The sequence below is a fragment of the Miscanthus floridulus genome, chromosome 1 (assembly GCF_019320115.1).
Source record: "Miscanthus floridulus cultivar M001 chromosome 1, ASM1932011v1, whole genome shotgun sequence".
Lineage (NCBI taxonomy): Eukaryota > Viridiplantae > Streptophyta > Magnoliopsida > Poales > Poaceae > Miscanthus > Miscanthus floridulus.
The window spans coordinates 169014029-169027474 of record NC_089580.1 but is presented as its reverse complement, the minus strand read 5'-3'; the positions used below and the strand labels follow the sequence as shown (position 1 = coordinate 169027474).

Sequence of the window (13446 nt, the reverse complement as noted above, 5' to 3'; positions counted from 1 at the left end):
TAGGGAAGTGGGGATGGTGAGGTCGCGCTCGCGTGTCGCAGGACGACAGGAGGAGGCGCGACGACGCGGCATCGAATCGGCCGAGCGGTGCCCTAAGGCTGGGACGTTGGGCGTCTTGTTGGGCTGTGCTAGAAGGTCGCGGCCCAATCTCAGGCGCTAGGCCCATCACGCGTCCATCGTCTCGAACAGAAGGGAAGTAGCGCTTCGCCACCGCCGCCATCTTCAACCTCGCGCCTCGACTGCTCCACAGACGCCAGCTCCGAGGGTGGGGAAGGGGTGCTCGGCGATAGGGACCTAGGGCGGCTGCCCTAGCTCGCCCTAGTGGTGGCTCCGCCTCTGCCTCTATAAGCATATCCGTATACATTCTACCTCTATAAGCACCTCTAAAAGACTTAGACTGAGACTAAGATAGTAAGTCTTAAAATTGATTCATTTGCACGCTTACGGACCAAACTATTTGCATCTCTATCCTTGGTAATATACACTAGCATTCCAGCAAAAACCCATCGAGAGCCCTGTTAGACCACACGGCGCTTTTGCTGCAGTCTTTAACAAGACCATCACGAGCTCACACAAAACCACGATACCAAGCACAATTCTTATGCCCCAAGCAGGGTTGGAGACCAGCGGAGGTAAAACTGGGTTCCGCCCCCCCCCCCCCCCCCCCCCCCCCCCCGGCCCAGCACAAATTTTCAAGGCCCAACGATACTCCATGGGTGGTCTTCAGCCTGTACTCTAAAATTGCCTCCTGCGACGACTAAAACAAGAAGCAAATATGCAGCAGCCAGCAGGCAACTCAAACGCACGCGCACACAGACTCACACGGGCCAGCGACCACCACCGCTGCCGGCTCGTTTATTCTCTTTTTTTTTCTCCTATTAAATTGACTCACCCTCCGCCACTGCCCCAAGCATAATCTGTAGACCACCATGCTCTTTATAAAACCGAAGTTTACTTGGGACATAAGGATTCGCAAAGAAAAAATGCTCATCATCATGTAAAGAAGTGGACTGCGTACTTATATAACCAGTGACGTTGACTACAGAAGAAAATGGAAACTATATTGCTGAATGGCCAATGATACCGTTAGCACTTAGCACAGCACACATAGACATGGGTCACGTCTCACGTCTCGATGCAGCGCCAGGGCAGATCACTAACCCAAGTACTTTTATCCCCACTTGCGCAAAATGAGATGGGCGATTACATTATAGGCTTTCAACTAGGCGTGTGCTTTGTGCAAGAGTGGACCTACGAAACGAGACAATAAACTACGCCCTTCGCCCTTCTGGAAGGTTTAGGAAGGTATCGAGCTCTCAACTTGGACCGACGAATTCAAACGAGATAAATCAATGCTGATTCTTTTCATATCTCTGTCTCTGGAGTATATATACAACTCCTTTAGGGCATGTACAACAGTGAGACAGCTGTTGTCTATAAGTTCTTGGAATTTACAATACAGACGGTTAAACAGACAGCTCGTACAACCCACAGACAATTTGACTGTCTACAAATCGTTTAATGCTTGCGTATAGCCATGATTAATTATGAATATTATTTCTATACACCATTGTGTTGCTAATTAATCCAAAACAAATCCGGTAAAGTAAATCATATATTATATATATAATATAATATATTTCATAAATCAAATATAACATACGATCTTTTTCTCCATAAATGAAATATGATTAAAACATTTATGTCTAATTTTCTTTGTTTCCGTAGTGTTGCCATATGTGCTCAACAAGATCATTCCTAAGTTGTCTATGTGTTGACCGTGCTCGGATAGCGAAATTCCTTCTAAGTACAACTGCGAAGCATGGATTGGGGCTATCACTTGTATGCACTTCAAGCGGGAGCACTATCATCGCACTTGCATTCTTATTCAAATCCAAGGAAACTCTAACTAATTCCTTCTCATCCTCCACTTATCATATTGTGAAGGATAACACAAGCTTGCATTATGTTGATAACGTCCCCCTGCTTCCATAACCTTGATGGTCGATGAACAATATCGAAGCGGGATTGCAATACGCCAAATGCGCATTCAACATCCTTCCTCGCCCCTTTTTGCTTCAATGCAAACAATTTGTCTTCATCCGTCTGAGGGGCTGATATTGTCTTCACGAAGACCACCCATTCTGGATATATTTTATCAGCGAGATAGTAGCCCATATCATATTGTGTTCCATTTACGGTGTATTGTACCCTTGGAGCTTCCCCTTTTAAGACATTGATGAACAGTTGTGACTTGTTTAGGACATTAATGTCGTTCTAAGACCCGACGGTACCAAAAAAAAGCATGCCATATACGAAGATTATGAGATGCCACTGCTTCAAGGATCATAGTAGGAACACCTTTGTCACCACGTGTAAACATGCCTGCCCAACCTTTCGGACAATTCTTCCATGCCCAATGCATACAATCGATGCTTCCCAACATTCCTAGAAAACCACGAGCCTCATTTTCTTGCAAAAATTTTTCTAGTTCGTCGCTTGTAGGACGGCGTAGGTGCTCTTGACCAAAACATTCAATAATCCCTACGGCAAATTTTCCTAGAATCTGCAAAGAAGTGCTTGCGGCAATTTTTAGTACCTCATCAAGTTGGTCAGCCGGCGAGCCGTATGCTAGCATCCAGATTGCCGCGGTACACTTCTTAAGGGGTGAATGTCCCTCCCTACCAGTTGCATCAGTTCTTCGGGTAAAATAAGGATCCCAATTGCTAAGAGTTTCCACGATGCGTAGGAATAATGATTTATTCATCCGAAACCTTCTATGGAACATCTCATCGGTGTAGATAGGATTTGCAGAAAAGTAATTAGCAACAAGATCATCATGACCTGCTTCTCGCTGCCTTGGTATGTACCTCCTTGGTCCACTCTGTCGTCGTCAATGAGTCACAGACGATGTTCCTCCTTCAATGTTGGCCTTCAATCCATCTCCAATCTTCCTCACAAATTCTTCTACGATTTCATCCTCCGCTAGAAAATCTTCCATGGTGAACACCTCTGTAGGATCAAAGTCATCGGCTTCTGGTAGATCATCTTCATCATCGGCTGGTGGAAGTGGTTCCATAATACTGGAGAAAAACAACTACAGATCCTATGCCAACTGAATGGAGTCAAGCCACCTTTTTATAATCTGCAACTTACGACTGGATGGAGATTCATACAGTCCGTGGACAATTTGACAAGGAGACATGTAGACAGTGGACTGTTTCACAAGGAGACATGCATACAGTGGACTGTTTCACATAGGATACATGCAGATAGGTGACACTACGGGAACTGAAAATTCAAGTGACATGCAGGTAACTGAAAATTCAAGAGACATGCAGTTTGACACATTCACATAGGAAGACATGCAAACATTTGGCAGGTTCACACTGCATGTTCCGTATGGCAGGTTCCATACAACTGATTACTAACAGAACTAGCAGAATGTTTCAAGGCATAGGACACAAGCAAAAGACAGGATTCAAGCTGTCCTGTAACACAAGCAAAAGACATTGGTTTTGCAAAAGACAGAATTTCCCTGTTGTCCAGCAAAAGACAACTTACCATGGCTTCATCTTGAAAAATTATCAGTTATCCTATAATTGAAAACATTCAGTTATCAGTTATCAGCTATCCTGTAACTGAAAAATTGAATTGCAGAATGTGTGCTAGATCATTTCAGAAAATAAAGTGATCCTACAATACTTCATGGCAGCAACACGCTTAGCTTTTTCTTCATCGGATATTGAACTTGTATCTTGAGAGATGAGAGTGTTGTAAGCCTGCATCATCTTTGATTCCTTCTCAAGCCTTTTTGCCTCTGTGGTCTCTTTAGCTGTAAGATGTGCCAGTCTCATGGTTTCAAGCTTCTCGGATGATAACTTCTTTTGCAGTTCTAGTACCTTCATGCGGTTTGCATTTAAATCTTCCTGGATTTTACTAAATTTGTCAAGCTTCTCCACATCAATCGCCGAATCCTTTGATTTTCCATCATCATCTAAATTTGATCCTTTGGACTTCCTTTTTGCAGCAAGAGCGGCCTTTTTGGCCGCCTTCATTGTATGTTTTCCACTTTGGCACCTCTCGACATATTTTCCAAACATTCTTTAGGACAAAGGGCCCTAGCTTTGCCTTTTTGTTGTCTATCAAATAGAACTTGTCTGCTGCATCAATCCACATCTAATCAGAATAACCACTTGTGAATAGTCTGTGAGCCTTCAAATATGCACATTCATATAGATCAGTCCACCTATTAATCTTGTGCCAGCAATCCCTGGCTTGCTTTGAATTTCTTTTCCTATGTGACGGGATAGTCCTATTGTATGACTTAACAACATCACCACAATAGTGCTTGTTGTTCCTATCGACTCCAACAGATGAGTCTGTTGAAATTTTCAACCAAGCACTCATCAATTTTTCATCTTCTTCTGGTGTCCACATGATCCGCTTCTCAATCCTAACATTCTCAGTATCGCTATCAACGTCAATAGCCTGCTAGTCAGATAAAACTTCCACTTCTTGAGACGAACTTCCACCGTTGTGCTGTGGTGCATCCATTGAGGCAAAACTAATGCCAAAATCAACAGGCCTTGGTGCCTTGAAAGGTGCATAATGAGATGGAGCACCAACAAAATAAGAATTCTATGATAATTGGGGTTGGTTGTTGAATAAACCCATAAATCCACCAGGGGATGTGTGTTGTTGTCCCTGCAAGAGTTATACACGAACTCAGTAATACTCATAGGAAACTAAGCAGTATATATTTCTTATCAAATTTCTTACTGAACTTGTATCCATTTGCTGGATATGTATTTATCAAACTAACAGACAAGTAAAACAGTAGCTTCCTTTTAAAAGCTCCAAATGTCATATTTTAAGAAGAGATAGAATCAGCTTTGTTCTATTTAATTTTGTGAAACCAGAAAAAATGACAATTGTCTTACTTCCTATTTATGTGCAGGAGAAACATGCAGCTCTATTGACTGAACATTTAGTTACCACTGATAGCAAAAATACTACACCAAAAACAGAAGTAGAAATAATACCACCTCATGATTGACTAAACACATTCAGTTATCAATTCAGTGATCATGACTGAGCACATTCAACATGAATTCTATTAAACTGAAAACATTCAGTAGCAAGAAAAAAATTCAGTGATCAGTGATTGTACACATTCAGTTATCAATTCTATTGAACCGAACAAATAGATCTTGTAGTTGCTATCCCAAAATATATTAGCACTATCAGTAACTCAAAATAGTATCATAGTGCATACCTAATTACATACTTTTAGCAAAAAAACAAGAACCAACACATGTAAACAAATGAATTGAAAATTAGCAAATATTTTTGGAATTACCATGCAGGATCCCAACTGGATTGATGCCCAAACGGAGGGGAACTTGGACTGATGGAGCCACCACATCTGCTAAGTGAAGAGCCAACTGCACCAAATCCGACTGGGAAACCTCGTCAGCCATGCATAGGTGAAGAATTGAAGCCGTCTGCCATGGATTGAGGATGAATTGAACCTGCAGAGGGGTTGGGTGTTGGGGATGAGCTGCTTCCGCAACCGACGAATGCCGCTGTCGTGCCGTTGCTGAGACCGGCGAGGTTGGGTGCTAGGGCCAAGCCGCTTCCGTGAGTAACTCTGCTCGTAGCCACAGCCGTCGCCGCAACCACCCCCATCACCGCTGCCACCGCCGCCACTGCCGTCGCCTTGTTCTTTGAAGGAATCATAGCCTTCCTCTTTTAAACCAATGACATCTTGCTAGACATCGCCGGAGAGGGAAGGGGCGGCTCCCAGTGAAGGCGCACAAGGGCAGCAGAGACTCGGGAAAATTAGCAAAGACAAAACATATATGGCGGGAGATTTGGCGTGTAATCTTCACCCAGCGCGCGCAGCAGGATCCGTGCGGCGTCGACTAGAGACGGCGGCTCCGTACAACACGCGGCCATCCTTCTTCTTCGCCTAGGAGCACGAGCACTTGCTGTCGTCTCACCACGCGATGGCTTCATTATCTCTCTTTATTTACTGTAGCGACAGGGGGTTCTGCAAAATTCGCAGCTCGGAGACGACGGCTAGCACCCTGTTGTACGTGCCCTTATTGAATTATTGTCAGTTTTCCAGGCATGTAGCTAGGAATCTGTCAGATTACTCGATTTGATGTCTCTTATTCTGCTATTCACCTTGTTACTTGTGTGGAGGGGTGAAGGGTCGAGATGGCGACTAGAGGGGGGGTGAATAGTCTTTTCTATGACTTAATCGCGTCAGCTAACCGATACAAATGCGGAATTAAAACTATCGGTCTAGCCAAGACTATACCCCACTATATATGTTCACTAGCACCTTGCAAAGATAACAATTATGCAACAAAGGTGCCGGGCTAGTTAGAGCTCTCCTAAACAATTCTAGGAGCAAGGTTACACAAACCTATGCCACTAGTACTTTAAACAACAAGGGAGCTCCTACACATGCTAGTAAGCAAAAGCTCAAAGGTAACGATGCTCAATAACAAGGCAACCAATGCCTAATTAGAGAGCGCAAATACTTAGCTACACAAACTAAGCAATATGACTAACAAGGTTACTAAAACCAAATTAGCCACGCAAGGAAGCTACTTCTATGCTACACAAGCAAGAAGGTAATTAGCAAGCTACACAAGCTATCTAATTACAAGAGCAACAACACAAGCTTAATGTATATGAAAGTAAACGCAAGCTTGTGTAACGGGGATGCAAACCAACGGGAAGAACAAGGTTGACACGATGATTTTTCTCCCGAGGTTCACGTGTTTGCCAACACGCTAGTCCCCGTTGTGTCGACCGCTCACTTGGTGGTTCGGCGGCTAATTAGCATCACCCACTAAGCCCGCACGTCGGGCGCCGCAAGAACCTACCCCGGAAGTGAGGGTAGCTCAATGACACGCTTTACTAAAGTTGCTCTTCGCGGCTCCCGTGGGGCGAGCACAATGCCCCTCACAAGCACTTCTCCAGAGCGCCGCACAAGCTTCTTGCGCGCTTCGACGGAGACCACCACCAAGCCGTCTAGGAGGTGGCAACCTCCAAGAGTAACAAGCACCACCGGCTTGCAACTCGATCACCTAGTGCCACTCGATGCAACCTCATGATGCAATCGCACTAGAATCGCTCACTCACACAATCGGATGATTGCTATCAAGTATGTGTGAGATGGAGGGCTCCCAAGCACTCACAAGCATGGACACTAAGTCCCTTAAGGTGCTCAGCACCAGCCATGGCCGAGGGCCACTTCTATTTATACCCCCAAGGGCTAAACTAGCCGTTACCCCTTCACTGGGCAACGATCAGGCCGACCGGACGCTCCGGTCGTGTTGACCGGACGCTGGACCTCAGCGTCCGGTCGCTCGCAGACAACCACGTGTCCTGGTTCCAATGGTCACTGACTTGACCGGACGCAGTAGCTTCAACTGACCGGACGCTAGACCCTCAGCGTTCGGTCATTTCCAGTAAGCTCCCAAGCATGACCGGACGTGTCCGGTCGAACGTGATTGGACGCAGCACTAGCGTCCGGTCACTCTCCAGCTACTGCTACACTCCACGTCAGCGCGACCGGACGCAGCCTGCCAGCGTCTGGTGCATTCAGATCCAGCGTCCGGTCAGTTGACCGACGCCAGCATCTTCTTCATTCTCTTCACCCTTGCTCAAGTGTGCTAACCACAAGAATTTGCATCCGGCGCAATAGAAAATAGGCATTCTATTTTCCCGAAAGCGCCGAATCCCGCCTTGCAAGTTCGGCGGGAGGGAGAGAGGGACCCAAAACCCATCCCACCCCTGCAAACACCATGTCCTTTGTAAATGTGCCAACACCACCAAGTGTACACCATCATGTGTATGTGTGTTAGCATTTTCACAATCATTTCCCAAAGGATGTTAGCCACTCAACTTGCCACGCCACTCGATCCTAGCGACAATGCAAAGTTAGATCACTCGAGTGGCACTAGATGACCGATATGCAAACAAGTTTGCCCCTCTTGATAGTACGGTCATCTATCCTAAACCCGGTCATAAACTTCTCTACACATCTATGACCGGTGAAATGAAATGCCCTAGGTTATACCTTTGCCTTGCGCATTCCATTCCATCTCTTTTAATGTCGATGCAACACATGCACCAACACGATCAACAATGATATGATCCACTTCATATCATCACATGATCATATTAGTTCATCGATCTTGACTCTACTTGCTCTTCACCGTTGCCATCGTCCATCGGTGCTAAGTCTTGCTCAAGCTTCACCGCCACGTGGTCCATCACTCCAAAGCCTTCGACTTGCCCTTCACGCTTGCAACCGGTCCATCAAGCCAAGTCTTGTCTTGATCTTCTCCACCTTGATCACATGACTCAATGTCATGTCTCATGTGCATTTAAGCTCCTTCATCATCACATGTGTGAGCTTTGTAACATCTCCAAGCCATTTTCACCTCCATGGCATATGTTGCTCATACACATGTACCTGTGGACTAATCACCTGTATATCTCACATAAACACAATTAGTCCACCGAGGTTGTCACTCAATTACCAAAACCAAACAAGGACCTTTCAAGGGGGCATTTGGTTCTTTAGTCGCTCCTAAAATTTATGTCACATCGAATATTTAGATACTAATAAAGAGCATTAAATATAGATTAATTATAAAACCAATTACATAGATAGAGGCTAATTTGCGAGATGATGTTTTAAGCCTAATTAATCTATCATTAGCACATGTTTACTGTAGCATCACGTTGTCAAATCATGGACTAATTAGGCTTAAAAGATTCGTCTCATAAATTAGTTGCAAGTTATGTAATTAGTTTCATAATTAGTCTATATTTAATACTCCATATATGTGTCCAAACATTCGATGTGATAGGAATTTTAGGCGACCTATAGAAACCAAACACCCCCTTATTATTTGGTCTTTATAGTTATTGTATAAAATGCCCTATAAGGTACGATTAATCGACTTAGGTCGATCATTTTTATTGTAGTAATATGATAAGAAAAATAATCTCTTGTGATCAAACACCCTAAATTATGGAATCAATTATATAATAATCTTATAATCCCTTCAACCAACAATAATCTACCACATACAAATTTCAAGGTTCCAAACAATCCTAATTCACAATCTAGATATTAATAATCCAAAGTTATCCAAGCAAGGGGCTTAGACGTGGCTTCTAAAAGTAAATTTTACCTTTAATAGATTCTAGTAGGCTTTAATCACCATTGATAAGAGTAGTAATTGGATCTATTCTGTTTTTCTTAAAAAAAATACTCACACCTATTATTATGCAAAATAACATAAAGTAACTGCTATATTTGCGTCTAAATTACCAAACTTTATCTTTATGAAACATAATACAATGTAACTCCATAAATTTGCATCTAAATTACTCAACTTAAATATTACTGAATTAAACTAAAATACACCCTCCATGATAATCCTGACTAAAGAGAAAAGATATATAAAATTCTCACAAAAATAAAAAGATATTATCATCAATTTTGATCTATTCTATTTCTTAAATTTGAGACTCTTTATCTTGATTGATAAAAACTATTCACCCTTTTATTATGAAAACTAATACAAAGTAACCTCCTATGAATCTACATTTGGATTATTGACATCGTTACAACATATAATCCAATGATAATGCTTCCACGCGAGCGCCGCGCACCATACTCTGCCTCGCCACTTCCGTCGCGCGCTGCTCGCTCTCACCTGCGACGATGCCGCGACCGCGACACTTGCTCCCTCCCTTGCTCACCTCGCCTGTCGTGCGCGGCCCGCCTACAGTCCCCATCCCTCGCCATGATCCCATCCTGCGCACGCTGCCTCTGCTCTCCCCATCTCTCGCTCTCTATCTTGCATCCGCTGACAGCAGAGCGCCTCCCTGGTTTCTTCCTCAAACCCCAACGCCATCGATGGTCGTTGGTCACATGTTCTAGGGAGCCTCGGGTCGTCCCCGGTCGAGCCAAGGGCACCCACGAGCGCGGCCGGATGCTAGTGGTGCTCGCGCGTCACCGGCTCCCACCCCGATAGCCAAAACCAACTAGCCTAGGCCTTCCCTCCCCTATGTTCCAAATATATGTTTCAAGTGTTTCAGACGTTTCAGAGGTATGTTGCAATTGTTTCATATGGATGTTGCAAAAGTAGATCGGGAATGTTGCATATGTTGCAAGTGTTTCAAAGGCATGTTGCAAGCGTATGTTCAAAATGTTTCATCCGTTCCAAATGTATGTTGCAAGCATTTTGATCTGGATGTTGCATATGTTTTGCATATGTTGCAATAGTATGTTCCAAATGTTTCGTCTGTTTCAGTCTTATGTTGCAGCAAGTATTTTAATGTTGCAAGTTGCAAATGTTTTATCTGAATGTTGCATATGTTTCACACATATATTGTAAGTGTATGTTATAGATGTTTTATCAGACGTATGTTGCATTCAAGTGTTTCATGTTGCACGTGTTTCATGTTATTCGAAGAGTCAGGGGGCGTAGGGAGTGATGGTGGCACGTCACGGGCACCGGAGAATGGCGTGCGGCGAGCCGAGGGCCGACAGACATGGCGCACGACATGTTGGGAGCAGGGGTCAAGCGCGACAGGGTGGGGTGCATGTGCGGGGTGAGGCGAACAGCAAGGCAGATGGGGGCGCATCGAATCGAGGCGGATGGGGCGGACTGCGCGTGCAAGGTGAGCCGACCAGACGTGTAGGCACAGCGATAGGGGCAGGGTGCGCGTGCGGGGCAGGACGAATTAGCGGACGGGGGTAGGCTACGTGGGCGTCCGTCCACGTCAGGACGTCCGGGCGCTAGCGATGACGATAATCCAAAGTAGCCAAAGAATTTTACATTCAAATTGCACATGCTATCATTACGATACATAATCTAAGAAAGCTATTGATTTTCATCTAAATTAGGCACTTCTACCATTATTGGACTTAAACTTAAAAAATACCCACTCATCCCGTCGGTGAGTATTTTAGTTTAGTCTCTACTATAAGGGATCAATCAAAACTATACTAGGTCTCCCAAAAAAAAGTCCGCTGATGAGAGACTACAATCATTGTGCACCAACGAAATTATACCCAGGACTACCGTATCATTAAAATCTATGGCTCCTAATCCTTTCTCACAGGCTTCAACTTGATCTGATGGCCAGCGTTATTTGGATCTCCCCCACCCAGGCTTCAACGCACGCCTCACACATCCCGGAGGCTACAGTAAAATGGAAACAAATGGAAGTCAATCAAGGCAAATATAGAAATCAATCAAGGCGAATAGGAAGGAGGGATCCGTGACTGCAATCAAGACAATTTCCAGAATTGTCATTATAATAGAAAAACCCGCGCCGAGCCCGGCCCCATCTGACGCGCCCCTTCCAAAACTCTCCGTGCCGTTCTGGTATTGCATCAATAAAGAATGGCGACAGACCTACCAACATACCCATCTCTACTATAAGGGACCAATCAAAACTATATTAGGTCTCCCAAAAAAAAGTCCCCCGCTGAGAGACTACAACCATTGTGCACCAATAAAATTGTACGTAGAATTACCGTATTATTAAAATATATGGCTCCTAATCCTTTCTCACATGCTTCAACTTGATCCGATGGCGAGCGTTATTTGGATCTCCTCCACCCAGGCTTCAATGCACGCCACACACATCCCACAGGCTACGGTAAAATGAAAACCAATGAAAGTCAATCAAGGCAAATATGGAAGTCAATTAAAGCAAATAAGAAGGAGAGATCCATGACTCTAATCAAGGCAATCTCTACTATAAGGGATCAATCAAAACTATACTAGGTCTTCAAAAAAAAGTCCCCCGCTGAGAGACTACAACCATTATACACCAACGAAATTGTACCCAGAATTACCGTATCATTAAAATCTATGGCTCCTAATCCTTTCTCACAGGCTTCAACTTGATCCGATGGCCAGCGTTATTTGGATCTCCCCACCTAGGCTTCAACGCACGCCTCACACATCCCGCAGGCTATAGTAAAATGGAAACCAATGAAAGTCAATCAAGGCAAATATGGAAGTCAATCAAGGCGAATAGGAAGGAGGGATCCGTAACTCTGATCAAGGCAATTTCTAGAATTGTTATTATAATGGAAAAACCCACGTCGAGCCCGGCCCCATCTGACGCGCCCCTTCAAAACTCTCCGTGCTGTTCTGGTATTACGTCAATAAGGAATGGCGACAGACCTGCCAACACACCCACTCGCATGTTTTCATCGAGAACACGTGGGACCTGGTTTGGTGACCCCACGCGTCAGTAGAAGAAGTGGAGTGTCTACAGCGTGGCTAAACCTGGAAAGGTCTACCCCTTTCTTCTCATAAAATACCAACGGTGGCACCCTGGACAAGGAAGCAAAATGAGTCACTTACGGTCCGGGCCCACAGAGAGGAGATCGATGAAGAGGTTTAGCACATTGGTTTTGCCCATTTAAAAAAATAGAAGAAATATCCAGTTTCATCCTCCAAAGAGAGGAGTTAGACCACTGTGTTATAAAAGTAACACACTACACGCCCCGACCGAGTTTACAAAATAAACGAACCGACTTGACATGTGATTATTAAAATAAAAGGCCATTGTGAAATAGAACACGCAAGCTAGAGACAATTAGTTTTGTTCTAATTTTTAGATATATAGCTTTTGCTATGCACCTAAATATACATTATGTCTATATACATAATAAAAACTACTTCTTTCATTTTAAATTATAAGTCGCTTTGATTTTTTTTTGTACATCTATTTTATTATGCATCTAGATATAATAATATGTCTTGATACATAGCAAAATGAATGAACCAAAAAAGTCAAAGCGACTTATAATTTGGAATGGAACGACTTACAATTTAAAATAGATTGAGTACTTAAAACTTACTTTGATAAATCAATTGATTATGCCAAGAAGAAATGTTTTTTTTCTTTTGTCCAATAATTTTCATTAGTGAGCTTTCTAATACCCAAAAATCATCTGAAGAAATAAAAACAGGATGGGAGAGAGGGAGAAACCGAGGAACAACCAGATAAATATCCATCGCGGTTGCGCACATATATTTACGACTATATCTACTATTTAATTTTTAAAAAGATCAAATATAATTTTTCTTTCATTTATCAAAAGTAAATTATAGAGTTATTTTAAAAAGCTATATCTACTTTAAGAAGCTTGGTACGGCATCTTTGATTATTTGGGACGAAGTTTGCATGAAGTGGCCATGAAGATCTCCAAGACATGTTTAAGCACTTAGGCAGATTGTAAATTATATGGTTAATGTGAGAAATAACTTTATTATGCCTTGTTACGTGTAAGTGTTTTCCGAATTGTATATACATGGTCATATATAATTGTGTGAAAGTTGAACTCTGAAAAAAATCGTTGTTTGATTGTTTTCATGT

The 13446-nt window shown here is 43.4% G+C and overlaps 1 pseudogene; it reads right to left on the bottom strand.

Moving 5' to 3' along the window:
* Nucleotides 1-1706: 1706 nt before the first annotated feature.
* On the bottom strand, nucleotides 1707-3079 carry LOC136466987 (uncharacterized; annotated as a pseudogene).
* Nucleotides 3080-13446: the final 10367 nt, after the last annotated feature.